This window comes from Danio rerio, chromosome 8, assembly GCF_052040795.2.
Source record: "Danio rerio strain M-AB ecotype USA chromosome 8, GRCz13ab, whole genome shotgun sequence".
Lineage (NCBI taxonomy): Eukaryota > Metazoa > Chordata > Actinopteri > Cypriniformes > Danionidae > Danio > Danio rerio.
In genome coordinates, this window is record NC_141028.1 from 18989178 (window position 1) to 19006310 (window position 17133).

General features: G+C 38.1%; 1 protein-coding gene across 2 annotated transcripts in view; it reads left to right on the forward strand.

Moving 5' to 3' along the window:
* The window catches only part of mier3b (mesoderm induction early response 1, family member 3 b), a 72683-nt gene that overhangs the window by 8233 nt on the left and 47317 nt on the right, over positions 1-17133 (forward strand). Inside the window, exon 2 of one of the 2 annotated variants that reach the window (XM_087263708.1) lies at positions 774-957. The exons of the other annotated variant lie outside the window; for it this stretch is intronic. The gene's annotated coding sequence lies outside the window, so the exon portion shown is untranslated. The remainder of the gene's footprint in view (positions 1-773; positions 958-17133) is intronic. 2 annotated transcript variants of the gene reach the window in all.

The window sequence follows — 17133 nt, forward strand, 5'->3', positions numbered from 1 at the left end:
TAGCATGATCGCCTCACTTCTGGAAGGTTCGAGCCTCAGCTGGGTCAGTTGGCATTTCTCTTTGTGGAGTTTGCATGTTCTCCCTGTGTCCTCCAGGTGCTCTAGTTTCCCCCACAGTTCAAACAAATGCACTATAGGTGAATTAGCTAAGCTAAATTGTCCTTGGTGTATGTGTGTGAATGGGAGTGTATGGGTGTTTTCCAGCAATGGGTTGCACCTGTTAGGTCATCAGCTGCGTAAAACATATGCTGGATAAGTTGGCGGTTCATTCTGCTGTGGTGACCACTGATTAATAAAGGGACTGAGCCGAAAAGAAAATGAATGAATGCATGAATAATTTCTAGTGCATGAATGCTTTAAATGCTTACACAATCACAGGCCTTAAAAACACAAACACAATCCTGGTCAGCTATAATCTCCCCTCAACATTGCAGACCCTGCGATTGGACTATTGCAGATGTGCACATTGCAGTATTGATGTTGAATCGATATGCTGTGTGCAGCCCTATTCTGCATGGTTACACACCTAAATAATTGCAATGTTGTTTGATCAATTAGATGTGCTAAACCACAATTTTATTTAATAAAAAGTATCAAACAAACTATCCAACTGACATGTGACACTCTTTAATATTCATGCAGATTTTACTTGCATTGGGGCTTGTTGACTGTTAATTTTGGGACATGCTTTTGGCAAATATTATTAACATGCAAATGAATGCTATTTAAATCTTGCAACTACACTGACCATTTGCTTTTTGTTTTTCCATTAGGTTTCACATCTTGCCCTTGGTGAAAGTTTCTTACTACTGAAAGGTAGGTTGAGGGCACTCTGACAACTTCGGTTTTACAAGTAGAAGGAGATTTCCTGCTGGCGATCTGCAAGACTGATGCTCTGTAATTGGGCACAGATGATGCTCAGCCCACTCAGTGATTTGAACACGAAGCACCCGGCAGGTATGTGAATTTTTTTGAAGATGTGACCTTTTGTTGCCCGTGAATGCCCCCAAATCTGACCAATATTAATAGAAAACTGGACTTAGAAAAATTAAATGTTTATTATGCGTCATTGCTTATAGCACATCACTCTTACCTTAGCGCAAGGGGTGGGTGTGTGCGCGCGTGTGTGATTCATACAGAGCTCTGTCTGTGGGCAGAAATTGATCATGTCTGCTTGAACTTTAACAGAGGCAGACAGAATCCTGGATCTTCCTCATTAAGGTCTGAGGAGGATTGTCAGGAACAGACATGTCGAAGCCCCCCTAAAATGACACACAACCCAAACAGCAGCTGAAATGCTGCAACAACACCAGGAGCAAATGTGTCGTGTCAGTGTGTCACATCTGGTTTGTGAGCGCAGACATTGTAGCCAGAGGCTTTTTCTTTCAGTAAACTGATGTTCTTACAGACGTACTTATGAAATACATTTGCAGCTGGCACTATGGTGTGCCAGCTCAGGTGCTTGGAAACCCTAAAAACAGAGACACACCATCGGGAGCACCGGGTACAGAAACTTGATATACTTCATAAACATTATGTAACTACAAGACACTTTGTGTAAACGTGTTTAAGAAATATTTATCTTCCCTGCATTTGGTGGGCTTGTGTAATGACAACAGTCTTAGCATATATGGTTTGGATTGGTTTGTCTGGCAAAACTAAACTAAAGAGATTTGTAAATCTAGTTCAGGAAGCCAAGATTGCAGTGATGAGCTGCAGATCCTCATACAATGGCATTCAGTGCACCAATATTCTTCACTTGGGTTTATGCGCAAATGTCATTACTTTGGTAAGAGAGTTTTCACCAAAATACCATAGATCAGAGGTCATGAATTAGTATGTTGTGTATACAAATTCGGCCTTTGGTAAGAACCGTATGGACCCCGGCTCACTGCACATTGGGACACTGATGGCAGGGACGTAGAATTAGAATGGATGGCGAGGATGTGTCCCCACAAATATCCACCGACTCCACCAATAATTTAATTCACTTAAAAACGTGCTGTCAACATTAAAGAGCCACTATCAAAGGTTTTTGAATATTACCTTCTATGCAGTGTGCAACACAACTCTAAGTGAATGAAAACATCCAGCTGAGATTTAAATCTGATAGTGCACCTTGTTTAAAAATATCAGTTTTTTTTAATAAAAGATTTGACTCAGAGTCGTTTAAATGATTTGTCTTTCGTCCAGATCTTATGCCTGTTTGTATCGACTTCGACACGAAACAATACTAAATATGAAGTACCGGATCAGGTAAAACGTGAACGTGCTTTTTCCTTCAGACACTAGCAGAGTGTGAGGGATCATGGGATTGACCATGACACAAAGATAACTATCACTGAGAGATGGCCAGACATGCGGCTGTGGGGAATAAAGGGTTAAAGTTCATTTTCACAACCACACCACAGTATAGCCTACTGTGTGCTGTGTTTGTTTCTGTCATTTTTCTGATGATTGATACAAAAACCTACCCTGCAACGCTTGATACACTGGCTGTTTGTTATTAAAGGAAGGATCAGCAAAGACTATTAATGTATAGGACTTTGTCAGTAACGGTTAAACAGTTTGTATGGACCTGTTTCTTCTGCCTCCAGATCCTGTAAGTATTTCTCCTTCCTACACAATGTGAAGTGTCTTTAAAATTGTGGCCTCGTTTTCTGTAGTTTGCAAAATATGTATTTAATAGTGTGTTGCTCTGCGTGGCTTGTAATCACGTAGGTTATGGATCAGTGCTTGAAATGTATCTCTTAGGTGAAATCTGTATAGGCTATTTCACATATCGTCCAGTTGACAACGCGAAGCATTCTTCTTCCTTTACCAATTCAAATTTATTTGTGCTCGTGATCTCCTGCTGTTTGTTGCTATGGCCCTTATCAGCTGTTCCTCACACGCGTGGTGCAGTCAATTTTCTAAATAGTTCAACCTTTGCCACTTTGTGGATTAATCAGGTAAAAATTAATGCATATTTTAAGACAATCAAAGTGTTTTTTGACCTTGCATGCATATCAGCCTTATGTTGAAGACACCCAAAACCAAAATATGACCTTTTATAATGCATAATTGGGGCTCTTTAATCTAAAGCATTAACTGATGGTCATATCAGAACTTCCTCATTTTACAACGTTCAAAATGGGTTATATAAACAACAGCAGAAATTGTATTTTTTTATTTAATTGTATTGTTTATTTAAAATCTATTATAGTTGAATACACTGAAAAAAATTCTTCAAAGATGATTCCTTGGATTTACTCCATTTTTTTAAGTTAAGTGGTTGTAAACAATTTATTTAGGCTGAATTTAAACAAACAAATTAAGTTGAACATTATTAAACTTAATTTGTTTGTTTAAATTCAACACAAATAAATTATTTTTAACAGTTTTGCATGCAACACTTTTTCAGTGTACTTTGATTGTTTCATATACCAAAAATATTTCAACCATTAATCAATTATAAATGTTTACTGGGGTGCAGCTTGGTGGCGCAGTGGGTAGTACAATCGCCTCACAGCAAGAAGGTTACCCCGGCTGGGTCAGTTGGCACTTCTGTGTGGAGTTTGCATGTTCTCCTTGTGTTTGCGTGGGTTTTCTCTGGGTGCTCCGGTTTGCCCCACAAGTCCAAAGACAATGTGCTATAGGTGAATTGGGTAGGCTAAATTGTCAGTAGTGTATGGGTGTGAATTAGTGTGTATGGTTGTATACCAGTGATGGGTTGCAGCTGGAAGGGCATCTGCTATGTAAGACATGTGCTGGATAAGTTGGCGGTTCATTCCGCTGTGGCGACCCCAGGTTAATAAAGGGACTAAGCCAAAAAGAAAATGAATGAATGCATGAAATGTTTGCTAGATTGTTTGGTACCTGTCTAACTATGTTTGTTGGATAAAAAAATGACAGCTTCAGAATTACATTAAGTGACCACAGTGAGCATCGATTCTTCCTGATTTTAATGGTGCCTTGTGGGACTTTTCAGGAAGCAGATGTATAAATGCATTGGAAGAATTTTGCGACCCTTAAATGGCCGACTTTCTGTTGAGTACCCTGGCTACTGAACATGTGAAGTGATTGGGATGCACATTTTATATTGTATTTTAGCGCTTTCAAACTGTTTAGCAATTCATGTGTCTGTTTGTGGACAGGTGTATTATTACAGAGCTCCAGTGCAACATGTTCAAAAGCATTCATTCCTTTGAAACTGCATAACAACACCTTAGCAAACCCATCAAAATTGTTTTAAAGACTCACAGCAATAGAAACACCTTCACAAACACATAGCAATGTTTAAAAAATACTCCAAAAAACTTTTTAAATATACAGCAACCATATAGCAATGCACTAAACCTTGCACTGACCTGCACTGCAGAATGGTAAAGACACTCAGAAAACATATTCAACTGTATATCAACCACTAACAAAACAAACAACCTTTTTTATACTTTATACATCATTTGATTTTAATGTATGTGCATTGCAAAAAAATTTCAATACTTCTGGTCTACATGAGTCTGTGTTCAATGTCTTGTCACAAATTATAACCGATATAGATTTGTTTATGCTAGAGTGAAGGTGCTTTCTGTGGCATACAATGTTGATGTAGCTTGCATACAGTATGCTCTGGACTTTTCTGTTTATGCAGTTTTTCTTTGTCTACCTTGTGAATCAACACCCTGAGGCACAGTTGCAACCTGAATGAAAAACTGATTACTGCAACAACAGCAAAAACAAAATTAAATAAATATATAAATGTTTTTCCACTTTTACTGAAATTTAGGTGATGCACATTCAATAGGGCTGCATAATATTGGAAAAATCTGATTTGTGATATTTTTTCTGCGTTAAATGTTGCAGTATGAATACATTTATGCTTAGTTTGAATAGGAAATTGATATTGCAATATTTTACTTTTCTGCAATAAACATTGTGATATGTACAAATGGATTGAATAGCTTTATTTGACAGTTTTCTGTTTTCTGATTTTAACAATATTCAGGTACAGAAAGTGAAAAATTACAATGCAAAAAAAATATTTTTTTTACTTTGCTTTGTCTTGTTTCTTGTTTTTCCTTAAAACAAGCTAAATTATCTGCCAATGGGGTTATTAAAATAATCTTATTTTTGCTTTGAAATGTAGATATTTGGACTAAAACAAGACAAAAATTTTAAGTAGAAAAAAACATTTTAAAATAAATTGTATTAATAATTAAATACAATTAATTTTTGTTACACCTCCAAACATCATACTTTTTTTGTCCCCAAACTCTTGACATGCTCATTCCAAGGCCTTAAAAACACATGCAAATGATAATCGCTCACTCTATTGTGGCTAAACTTAGCAGTGACTCTACAAATTAGATGTGTTCTGTAGCTCCTGGATGGTCAACTATAATTCAGAGTCAACATTGCAAATCTTGCAATGTGACTGTTGCCGATGCGTACATTGTGAAATTAATGCTCAAATGATATATTGCGCAGAGCACTATTTGATGTTTTTCTAGGGAGTCTAACAGTATTCAGGTACAGAAATGGAATGATCACAATGCAATAAATGCAATTTTGTAGCTCCTAGTCAACTATAATCAGGCCAGTAGCCAGCCTGGTAAAGGGGTGCTTCTTTTTTCTCAAAAAGTAGACTTTTTTGCAGGTATTCGCTTTTTTTATTTAATTGTGAGCTTTAAACACTGCATTTTAGTGACATTTTAACATTTGTTAGGTAAATAACAAACTGACCAGTATATTCAACTTTCCTCAGTCAGAATTTGGCCATTGAATAATAATAAAAAAGTAGTAGTTATAATAATAATAATAATAATAATAATAATAATAATAATAATAATAGTTGTTGTTGTTGTTGTTATTATAAATACAATTGCAAGGAGTAATTATCAAGGCCAAGCAGCCCAGCGGCCACATCATAAACAAGCAAGGCAACAAGCTACAGAGCAATCGGAAAATTCTATAACTTTTTGGCAGTGTGTTCTGAGCCTAATTTATTAATAATAATAATAATGAATTTTCAGTGGCGCAGTGGGTAGCACGTTTGCCTCACAGCAAGAAGGTCGCTGGGTTGCTGGTTCGATCATCGGCTCAGTTGGCATTTCTGTGTGGAGTTTGCATATTCTCCCTGCATTCGCGTGGGTTTCCTCCGGGTGCTCCGGTTTCCGCCACAGTCCAAAGACATGCGGTACAGGTGAATTGGGTAGGCTAAATTGTCCGTAGTGTATGAATGTGTGTGTGTGTGTGTGTGTGTATGTGTGGATGTTTCCCAGAGATGGGTTGCGGCTGGAAGGGCATCCGCTGCGTAAAAACTTGCTGGATAAGTTGGCGGTTCATTTCCCCAGATTAATAAAGGGACTAAGCCGACAAGAAAATGAATGAATGAATAATAATGGAGAGCTTGACGATTTTTCTAGTCTCTACTTTAAAAAAGTAATTTTGAAATATGATGAATAACTACAATAGCTAAATTAGTATTAAAATTTCTTATAAATTATTGGTCATTTTTTCTTTCAAGTATAAGGTCCAAGATTTGGAATAAAAGTTATTTGTAAAATAGTTATATAGTAGTAAAAGATGACTTCACTTAAAGCAGATTATAAGTTTTCTTGCACAGCTGGATGTTGGAGTCATGAAATTTAGCTGTTTGCATTAGTCAAAAATGATTAGCAGAAGTCACGCCGAAGTGACAGCCGACAGAGGATTCTGCTTGGTCTTTAAGCATAGGTCACAAACTCAATTTATGGGGTGTTGCAGCTCTGCTCAGTTTTGCTCTAACAAAGCTGATCTAGTAGTTTCTAGAAGTCTTGAACACATTGATTAGTTGGATCATTTTAATTAGAGTTGGAGCAAAACTGTGCAGAGCTGCGGCCCTCCAGGTATTGAGTTTGAGACCCATGTCTTAAAGCCTTCTGCTGCAATTAATTTTTTTACAATTTATGGTGACATAGCTGTCAAAATAGGACAAATGTACGTAGCTTATGTATGGGACAAATTCTGGACCTTTGTGAGTGTTAGGGTGGGTCTTTCGAACCCCCCGAACCCCCCTGGCTACGGGTCTAATAATTCAGACTAAACATCGCATATCTTGGAATGGGACTATTATTGTTAATGCACACATTGCAATATCAATGATAATATGATATATTGTGCAGCCCTAGCATACAATATGTGCATGGTAGTCTAATGATAAAATCTTTTCCACAAGAGCCACTCTGACTACCTTAGCAACCACATTAAAACTTAGCAGCACTGTGGCAACAAAGATATTAGGACAGAAGTTAGTTATGACACACATTTTCTTCTCTAAATAATAAAAGCATATGGCATTGTGCTACAGTAGAGAATAAATGTAGTATTTTTTTAACAAACAGAAATCATTTTGTTTCAATATTAAGGGTAGAGCAGTGGCTTGGAATGAAATTATAGCAAAAATTAAAAAAAAAAATGACAACATCGATGCCAGTGAAGTAATGTGCCAGTCATGTGTGAGAGAGAGATCTGCCAGCAATCATCCTCTCAGGAACACATTTCCTTTTATGTGTGATTCTAATTAAGCCATGATTGACTATGCAAATTTCTCCATAATCACTCCTCATTTTCATCTGGCTAAACTAAACTTTCTTTCCCCCCTCATTTCTATGAGCTCAGAAACGCAGTATGCAGCAGAAATTGAAAGTGTCTCCCACGGCAGACCGTGAGTCAGTGTGTCCCAGCGTGAAGCACAGCAGTGCAGGGCGGCAGGAGAGCAGTGGATTGTTATGGTTTGCAGTGGGTGGATAAGGGTCATACAGAAGTGTGGCAGGGGCAGGAAACAGGTGTCAGAAATGACGCAGAGAGAGAGAGTGAGTGAGTGAGAGTACTTCAGAGGAGAATACGCTCACACACACACATACACACATACAGCAATCAACACTCCTGTCTTCAAGCTGTCTCGTATTTTCACATAAGGTAAACACTAACATTAGTCAATCCCCTCCCCCTACACACGTAAACAATTTCTCTTTTACTCAATCTTTCTTTTTATTTGCACAGCGTGGTGGCAAGGATGAAATATTTCTTGCTTTGTTCTGTATTAGTTGTGATTGCTGAAACAAACGTCAGCTTACTAGTGACCATTGTTTTAGCAATCATAATTAGTGCAATAGCAGTGCTGTTTTGAACAGTCTATTAATCAAGCAAAAGTGCCCATAGGGTTGGTCATTTGAACAAACTTTATCCCTAATTATCCGTTAAAAATGTATTACTCTTTAAAGTTACGTTTACACGACAACGATGTACTAACAATGGAGAAGGTTGCGGCTTTAAAAAGTTTGTATATGAGACTTGTTTTAAAAAAAAGTACTAAAAACAGGGTACATCATACTTGTAAAGTACGGTTTATTTATAAACTAATTTTGAGAGGAAGCACATGCTTATGATTGACCACAGCTGGTCCAGCATTAGCTAATAAGCACTTTACCAATCAGTCAATTCCAAACTCACTATAAATAACCAAAGATTCTTACCTCAGTCTTTCCATCTTAAAGAATCCCCCCTTCCTCCCCTACTCCTCCTTTCTTTCTAGACAGGGTGGCACAGCCACCCATTGGTTAGCACTGTTGCCTCACAGCAAGATCATCACTGGTTCAAGTCTTTACTAGGACTAGGACATTTCTGTGTGGAGTTTACATGTTCTCCTCGTGCTTGCATGGGTTTACCTTCCTCCCACGGTCCAAAGACATTTGGTATAGCTGAATTGACCAAACCAAACTGGCACTATAGACGAGTTCTAGTCAGCAGTATATTTCCATAGTAATCCATAATTTATAGCAGGGAAGTTTTTGAGATCCACCTGAGCTCAAACTCCCCTCAAGCTCATGACTCTCTCCTGGGACAGCATGACAAATACGATCTATATCAATCATCAGCTAATAGTGAACTCTTGAAATTGATATAAAGCATGACAAAATTATATGGAAGGTGCCTCGACAAAATCACAAGAAATGCATTTAATAATTTAACTGATGAAAATGGGAATTTGGTGGCATGGTGGCTCTGTGGTTAGCACGGTCATCTCACAGCAAGAAGGTAGCTGGTTCGAGCCTTGGCTGGGTCAGTTGGCATTTCTGTGTGGAGTTTGCATGTTCTCTCCGTGTTTCATGTGGGTTTCCTCCATGTGCTCTGGTTTCTCTCACAGTCCAAAGACATGTGGTATAGGTTAATTGGATTTACTAAAGTGGCTGTAGTATATGATTGTGTGCGTGTGAATGCGAGTTTGTATTTGTGTTTTACAGTACTGGATTGCAGCTGTAAGGGCATCTGCTATGTAAAGTATATGCCAAACATAGTTGGTGGTTCATTCTGCTGTGGCAACCCCTGATATTTATATTAATTTTCCTTCAGCTTTGTCCCTTATTTAAGGGACTAAGCTGAAGGAAAATGAATGAATGAATAAAATGGAAATAGTAATAATAATAATAATAATAATAGTAATAATAATAATTAGACTTTCTTACATTTATATAGCACTTTTCTGGGCACTCAAAGCACTTTACACATTTTTAGGGGGAATTTCCTCATCAACCACCAGTGTGTAGCATCCACCTGGATGACACAATGGCAGCAGTATTACACCAGACCGCACACCACACACCAGCTAATTGGTGGAGAGGAGACTGAGTGATAAAGCCAGTTATGATATGGGGGTGGTTTGGAGCCCATAATATACAGAGGTCAGTGGGCAAATTTAAATCCCTGCTCTTTTTTGAAGGACATCCTGGTATTTTTAATGACCACAGAGAGTCAGGACCTCGGTTTAATGTTTCATCCGAAAGACGGTGCTCACTGAGCAGTATAGTGTCCCCTTCACTATACTGCGGCGTTAGGACCCACACAGACTGCAGGTTGGGCATCCCCTGCTGGCCTCACAACCCTGCTTGGCTTCAGTCGGTGACCATGTGAGAGTTTGCGATAGCCAGTGTGTGGGTGTTTTCCACAACTGAGGGTTGTACTCTCAGGCCTAAGTTGCGGTCAAACAAATGTAAGTAATTGGTTGTTTATTTTGCTTTGGCGACCCCTGATAAAGCAGGGAATACGCTAAAAGAAACTGAATAAGTGAGAGTCGCTTGTGCCTTTTAATTGAAACTTCTAATGCCAAGGTGACTATTTTGTTCTCCACTGACTGAAAACCGGAATCTATAGTCCCTACATGGGCTTCATTAATTGGGGACATTTTGTAGTTGTTCTGTGTCACTGAATACGTGTGGTTTTCACAGCAGCAAACAATTCAATTAAACACACAAAAACATTCTTGCAGCAGATCTGCGGATGAAAGGACTTTTCTTTTCATTGTCTGTTGATTCAGGTATATCTGCTGCCCCGCTCACGCTGCCATTATCTGTCGACTTCCGATTTTCCTGTTTGTGTGGGCTGGCCAGAATATTTTCCTTCTGTGCATCTAACAGGAAGAGAATCGACTGGGGGTGGTGCTCTCTCTCTCTCTCTCTTTCTCTCTCTTGCTCTCTTTTTCTCTCTCTCTCCTTGTGACTCATCGGAACAACCACCATCCACTCAGAAGCAGACTGTGCTGTTCAGATTTCCTGGGCTACAATAGGAATCACGATCACGCTCTCTCTCACTCTGGCCTTTTTCCTCCCTGTGTCTTTCACAAAGACATACACACTTTCCAACCGTTCTTTGTACGAGACAGTTACATGAAAGCTGACTTCCCATGCCAGAACACATTATTTAAAATTCTATGCAAAGCAGGGGCTGCCTTTGAAGTTTCACGACGTGACACAACCCCTTTGAGTGTCTGGGTTTTTAAAGATAAAATGTTGCAGCTCCGCAAAGGATTCTGACAGGATGGATAACTGCGTTGCTAAGGAGAGCATGGGGACTATTTGTTTATGCGTACATGTTCAGCAAGAATAAACCCATTCAATTTATTTGCTCTGCCATTGTGAGTCTGTATGTTGTCAAAATCAGCAGTCCTGCTGGACTTGGCATTGTTTGGACTTGGTCTCAAGTAGAGCTGTGGACTCAGTTGCCTGATGAAAGCAGAGAAGCAAAATTTTAAGTCGGACAAATTATGAAACTTGTTTCCTGATTCGTGTCTTGCTCGAAATCCCTGGGAGTCAGTTGAAAATCTCCTATTGAATGTAAATAAAATAAAAGACATGGGCTGCCTCCAAAACCATCTACCACTCAGTATGCATGAATTCGCGGGACATCATGGGATAGCACAGCGTGCATGGGATGTGCACTTCAGGGTCTCGCAGCACTGCAAAAAATGCTTTTCTTGCTTAGATTTCTTGTCTAAATATCTAAAAATTCTTAAATCAAGAGGCATTTTCTAAACAAGCAAAACATATTGTCTTGTTTTGAGAAATAATATGCCAATATTAAGTGAGTTTTTCCATAAAACAAGCAAAATAATCTTGTTTTTTCTTTTGACGTAAGATTATTTTGCTTACCCCATTGGCAGATTATTTTGCTTCTAAGTAAGAAAAGCATTTTTTGCAATGTGGAAGTTGTAGAATATCCAGGTACTTCTTTTATACAGATTTTTTAATTCTATGAATTCGGACATACTACTCGGCTCGCATACTGATTTTGTAATATATAGTTTGGAATTATGCGGTTTTGGATGCAACTATGGTGATAGATTACTGGAAGACTTCTGCTACCCCCAGCATAACAATTATTAAAGGTTTGGACATTGAAATTGTTGACACACATAAATATTTAGGAGTTGTTATCGACAGCATGACATTCCAAACCAAACAAACTGTCAATAAAAAAGTTAAATAAAAACTGCGGAAACTTCATTTCGGGTTTGTACCTCTATGATGATGGTGTTTTATAAACAATTTATTGAATCTGTTTTATCTTTCTGCATTGTAGCTTTTAACCAAATGGGCCCAATGTTAATTTACTGTACTTATATTTTTTATTATAATTATATTATATCACCCATTGTACTTTGTGTTTCAGCTGCTGCCACCAGGACATTGTTTTAGAGTTCCTGGACATTTGCAGGACAAACCGAATTAGAAATTCCTTTATAATGGTATTAGGTCATTAAATGAGTCCAGCTGGGAGGGAAATGCATGTAAAAAATGATGTACTGTATGTTTTGTGGAACTTTGCCTGTGTTATGGCACCTTGCTGTAGTTTTAGTTTCCCTAAACAAGATAATAAAGTTGAGTCTGAGTCTTAAAAAAATTCATAAGTATTAAAATGTCTTGGCCTGAAATATATGGAGCTAGAATGCACTAATTAGGCACAATAAAGACCTTGCTAGTGCTAAGTTAAACCCATATTTTGTTGTACAAATCTGCCTTAATTATTGTGCGTTATGCACATCAATATACAGTAGCAGCATTTTGTTATGACACTGTATAACAATAATGAATTTTTACAGTACTATGATGGTTGGGTTTAGGGTTGGGGTAGGCGTTAAAAAATAAAATATATTGGGTAATTCAATAGATAGCATAAATAATACTCAGTACAACTACTGTTTTTACATTAATGTGACAGTTAAGGTGGGGATAGACGTTAATAAAATACAATTTATGGGAAATTTAATAAATAATATAAATAATTCTTGTTAACTTCCGGCCGCAACCATATCTGATCTAGCAACAACCCTAGAAATGTTCCACAGAGATTTCGGGTCAGAATCACAGATTTTTAGAAAGTATTGTCTACTTTGCACATCCATGAAACAAATCCCCCATTTCCACTACATCTCAAAGTTTGTTTGCTGTTTTGGATTGAGATCTAGTAACAGTGGAGGCCATTTGAGGATCATGAACTCATTATTATGTTCAAGAAAGCAGTCAGAGTTTATTTGAGCTTTGTGACATGGCATAGTTTATGTAGTCCATTGTGCTGCCTGACCCAAGCCAGGATATAGGAGGAGGATTTGGCAAAGAGCTAGCATTTCTCTCCACATTCTATTGCTACAGAAATTGCAAACAGAAAGTGATTACATGATTTATTGTGCAGTAGAAGGTTGTAATGGTTTTTGAACCAAGTTGCAGTGACATTCAAATAAACCACAGGAAATAAAACCTGAAATGCAAGGATGATGTGCCAGAGTCGGACAAATGCAGACTGGTCATTTACATGGACCCCAATAATCCGATAAATCCAATCATTTTAATATGATTAAGACAATACTCTAAATAAGAGTCTACCATGTAAACAGCGATTATTGATTAATTTAATCCGATTAAGGTCATAATCGAACTAAACAGAATTAAGGCAAATTAAGACATGTGAAGTATGCCGATTTTAGTCGCATTATTGAAGTGAAGTACAGACATGTAAACACCATAATCAAACTATAACTGCCGTGTTAGATATTCACCGCATTTTGTGACTGGATATTCCATACACACCCAGCTCTGTTTGACACTATTCTCTGCACCTACCAAGTCAGGGAAGAACTGCAGACACCTACATCACGAAATGCTGATTTTTTTTCCCCATATATCATGTGGTACCAAACTCCATCAAGACAACACTCGTCCAGCAGTTCATACTCTCATCCAATATCTTGTTTGTCACGGGGGCATGAATGAAATGTTTCTGAATGAAAGTGAAAGCACCAAACTGCAGTTAAAGTCGACAAATTAAGAAATTAAACACCCAAAATCACATGAAACTCCAGAGAAAATGTGTATAGTGTGATGACGCAATGACGTTAAATGATCTTTGTGTTATAAGGGAATCATGAAAGGAACATTTAAAAAGCAACTTACTTTATGTAAACACCTTAATCATATTATTGTCTTACTCAGATTGAGGCATATAATTTGATTATTTATGTCCATGTAAACATAGTCCATGAGGTGTGGTAAATGGGAAGGTATAAGATCAACAGCTAAGGCAAAACTCTTTCTGCTCTGACCTGCATATCTGTGGAATAGGACTAGTAAGGTGTGAAGAAGTGGCATTGATAAGATGGACAGCTGTCAACGACCGTATTATTACTGCCCATTTGCAATTTAGATATGCAATGCACAATGAATAAGGTCTATGCACCAATTGAGGATACAGAGAAAAACTAATTATACGGTCATCCGGAGATAACATTCGCTGAAATTTCCTGACTCTGACCCGAAAGTATTTGCAGAAATTACAATCATTATTATTGCATTTTCATATTTTTCTAGCTCCATAAAAGCAGATGCACAGCTCTGGTTGAAACAGGAAAGCGAGATGAGGAGGAGGAATGAGAGAAGAGGAGATTTACGCATAGGTCTGAGGATCAGACGATGACTGAGTGAGCAGAATACTAATGCGATCGCGTGAGGAGACCAGATCTCTCTGAACATTTCTTTACACAGCTGTGTTTTTTGTGTGTGTGTGTGGTTTCGTCATCCGCGCTAATGCTAATTTAGTCTCCTCTTCCTGCAGTCATCCACCACATCATAATGACGACAGGCTCCACGGCAACCAGCAATTTTAAGTGACTGACAAAGTCAGAGAGGGAACATGGAGAGAATTAATTAGAATACATTTTCTTCCACTTTTGTCTTATTCTAGAGGCAGAAAATAGGTGTATGGATGTGACTCTCACAGGTGTTGTGACCTTACAGTTCTTAGTCTAAACAAGACATGAAAAGCAGAAATCTGTCACACAGGAAGTGGAGAGAATGAGGACTGGACAGTTTGTTCTTTAGTCTGTAACTGTTACTGAAATCTCACGACTCCATTTGTTGGTCTGCCACACTTGCTGCTTAGAAATGAGGTGGGGGATTGAAGCTGATTTGCTTTTCCTGAAGGAAATACCAATGCTTGTGAAGCAGCCAAAGAATATCATTAGAGTTGTAGCAGAAGTTAAGGTTTTAGTCTATGCTTCTGCGTAAATGATTTTGCTTCAGAGCGTTGTCATGACACTCGGTTCATGTCTTTGCTGTCTTATGCACGCAAGAAACAAAACATAATCATTGTGCAGCATAAAGACAGCTATAAATGGTAGAATATACGCAAGAATGAACCAATCACAACTCAGTATGCCAACTGATGTAAATTATGATGCTTTCAGTTTAACCCCAGTCCTCTGAGTTCAGGTGTGTTTCCATGTAAAAGTAGCTCTGTGCATCACACACCATTCTGGTTCTGCTCGAAATGATGCTCTGGGGATTCGGCTGCAGTTTGAGATGATCTGCCATACATGACATATCATTTGCATGCTGCCAGTAATATTTAGTTGTAGTATAGTGCATTGTTATTATTGCTTCATAAAATCAAAATTCCAAAAAGTTTCCATGGCACATTAAAGGGATAGTTCACTCAAAATAAAAATTTATGTTTAATTCTTTTCAGTGCTTTTACAATGTAGATTGTGTCAAAGCAGCTGAACATACACGTTCTAGTAAATTTAAAATGTGTCAGTGCCGTTTACAAAGTTGAAGTCGAGTTTAGTTCAGTTCAGTTCAGTGTGGTTTAGTTTTCACTGCTGAAAGTCCAAACACTAAAGAGCAAATCCATCGTTGCGCAGCTTCACAAGTCCCAAACCAATCAAGCCAGTGGCGAGGAACAAAATTCACCAATTGACAAAAGAAAAGAAAAAAAAACAGGCTCTGTTGGGCACGACATTTCTCCTCTGACCAAACTTTTCGTGAAGAGCTGTAGTCAAGGACCAGGGGCTGGAGAACGCTGGACGTCCATCGTGGAGAACTGCAGATGGGAGAGGGCCAGGTTGTTCAGGCTGGCCCACCAGATCAATATGGAGACTTGTCTGTCACTGTGGTCTTTCAGAAATCAGTTTTATGCTCTCCGCTTCTCCATGATGGGTGCTCAACCTGCAGTCTGTGTGGGTCCAAACGCCCCAGTATAGTGAAGGGGACTCTATACTGCTCAGTTAGAGCCATCTTTCAGATGAGACATTAAATCGAGGTACCAACTCATTAAAGTCATTAAAAATCCCAGGGTGTCCTTCAAAAATGAGTAAGGGCTTAACCCTGGCATCCTGGCCAAATTTGCCCACTGGCCTCTGTCCATCATGGCCTTCCAACCATCGCCATATCATAATTGGCTTCATCACTCGTCTCCTCTTCACCAATCAGCTGGTGTGTGGTGTGCGGTTTAGCGCAATATGGCTGCCATCGTGTCATCCAGGAGGATGCTGCACACTGGTGGTGGATGAGGAGATTCCCCCAAAAACTGTGTAAAGCGATTGGAGTGTCCAGAAAAGCGCAAAATAAATGTAAGTTATTATTTTTTGTTATTATTATTATTATTATTAAAATATATTAAAGAATGCTGGAAGCTTGTAACCATTGACATCCAAAGTAGGAAAACTAAATACTCTGGAAGGCAAAGGTTACAGGTTTTCAACATTCTTTAAAATATCTTCTTTTTGGTGAACAATCCCTTTAATTAGATTAAACATGCATTACATTAAACAGTCTTGATTTTACTTTGCTACAAGCAAGCCAACAGAGGGTTTTTATTAGATCATGCCATGGAAACATTGTTTTCACGTATTATGTTTAGTAACTCTCCATGGAGTACCTTATTCTAATAGCACATTATTCTTGTATCACATATGTGCAGGCAAATTGAAGTTCCATTCTTGTTTTTATAAAAGCTGTAAAAGTGAAAAAAAAAAAACAAAAAAAAACAATGGAATATTCTCATCCTAAAATGATACCAAATTACAGTGGTGAACAGCTTTTACCAGTGGAGCAGTTCAGATCCAAAAGTGTTTGGAAAGATAAAATGTGTTTTTCAGTAGACACATTAATATGACCACCTGCAATTTTCAAAGTAAGAGTAGGGAAGCTGAGAGTACATGCACACATTTATTTAATGGATGTTTTAAATTCGTCATTATAAAAAGTTTATTTATTTGCAACAGTTATATTAGCAGCAATAATAAGACATCTCACATATGCACAGTTAATAATTCAGGTGAAGATTATGAGGAAATCTTTTAATGCTTCTTTTCACAGGTGTGTGAAAAAAAAAAACCCTTCAGTGAAAAAAAAAACAAAAAAACAAAAATCCCTTCAGTGTTCCCACTTTTTGTGTTGTAGGAATAATATGAAATCTGTCTAAGTAAATGTTTTTTAAAAACAACAACAGGAATCTGCCTTCATCAACAACACCCTGATGAAGGCAGATTCTTGCCGAAACACC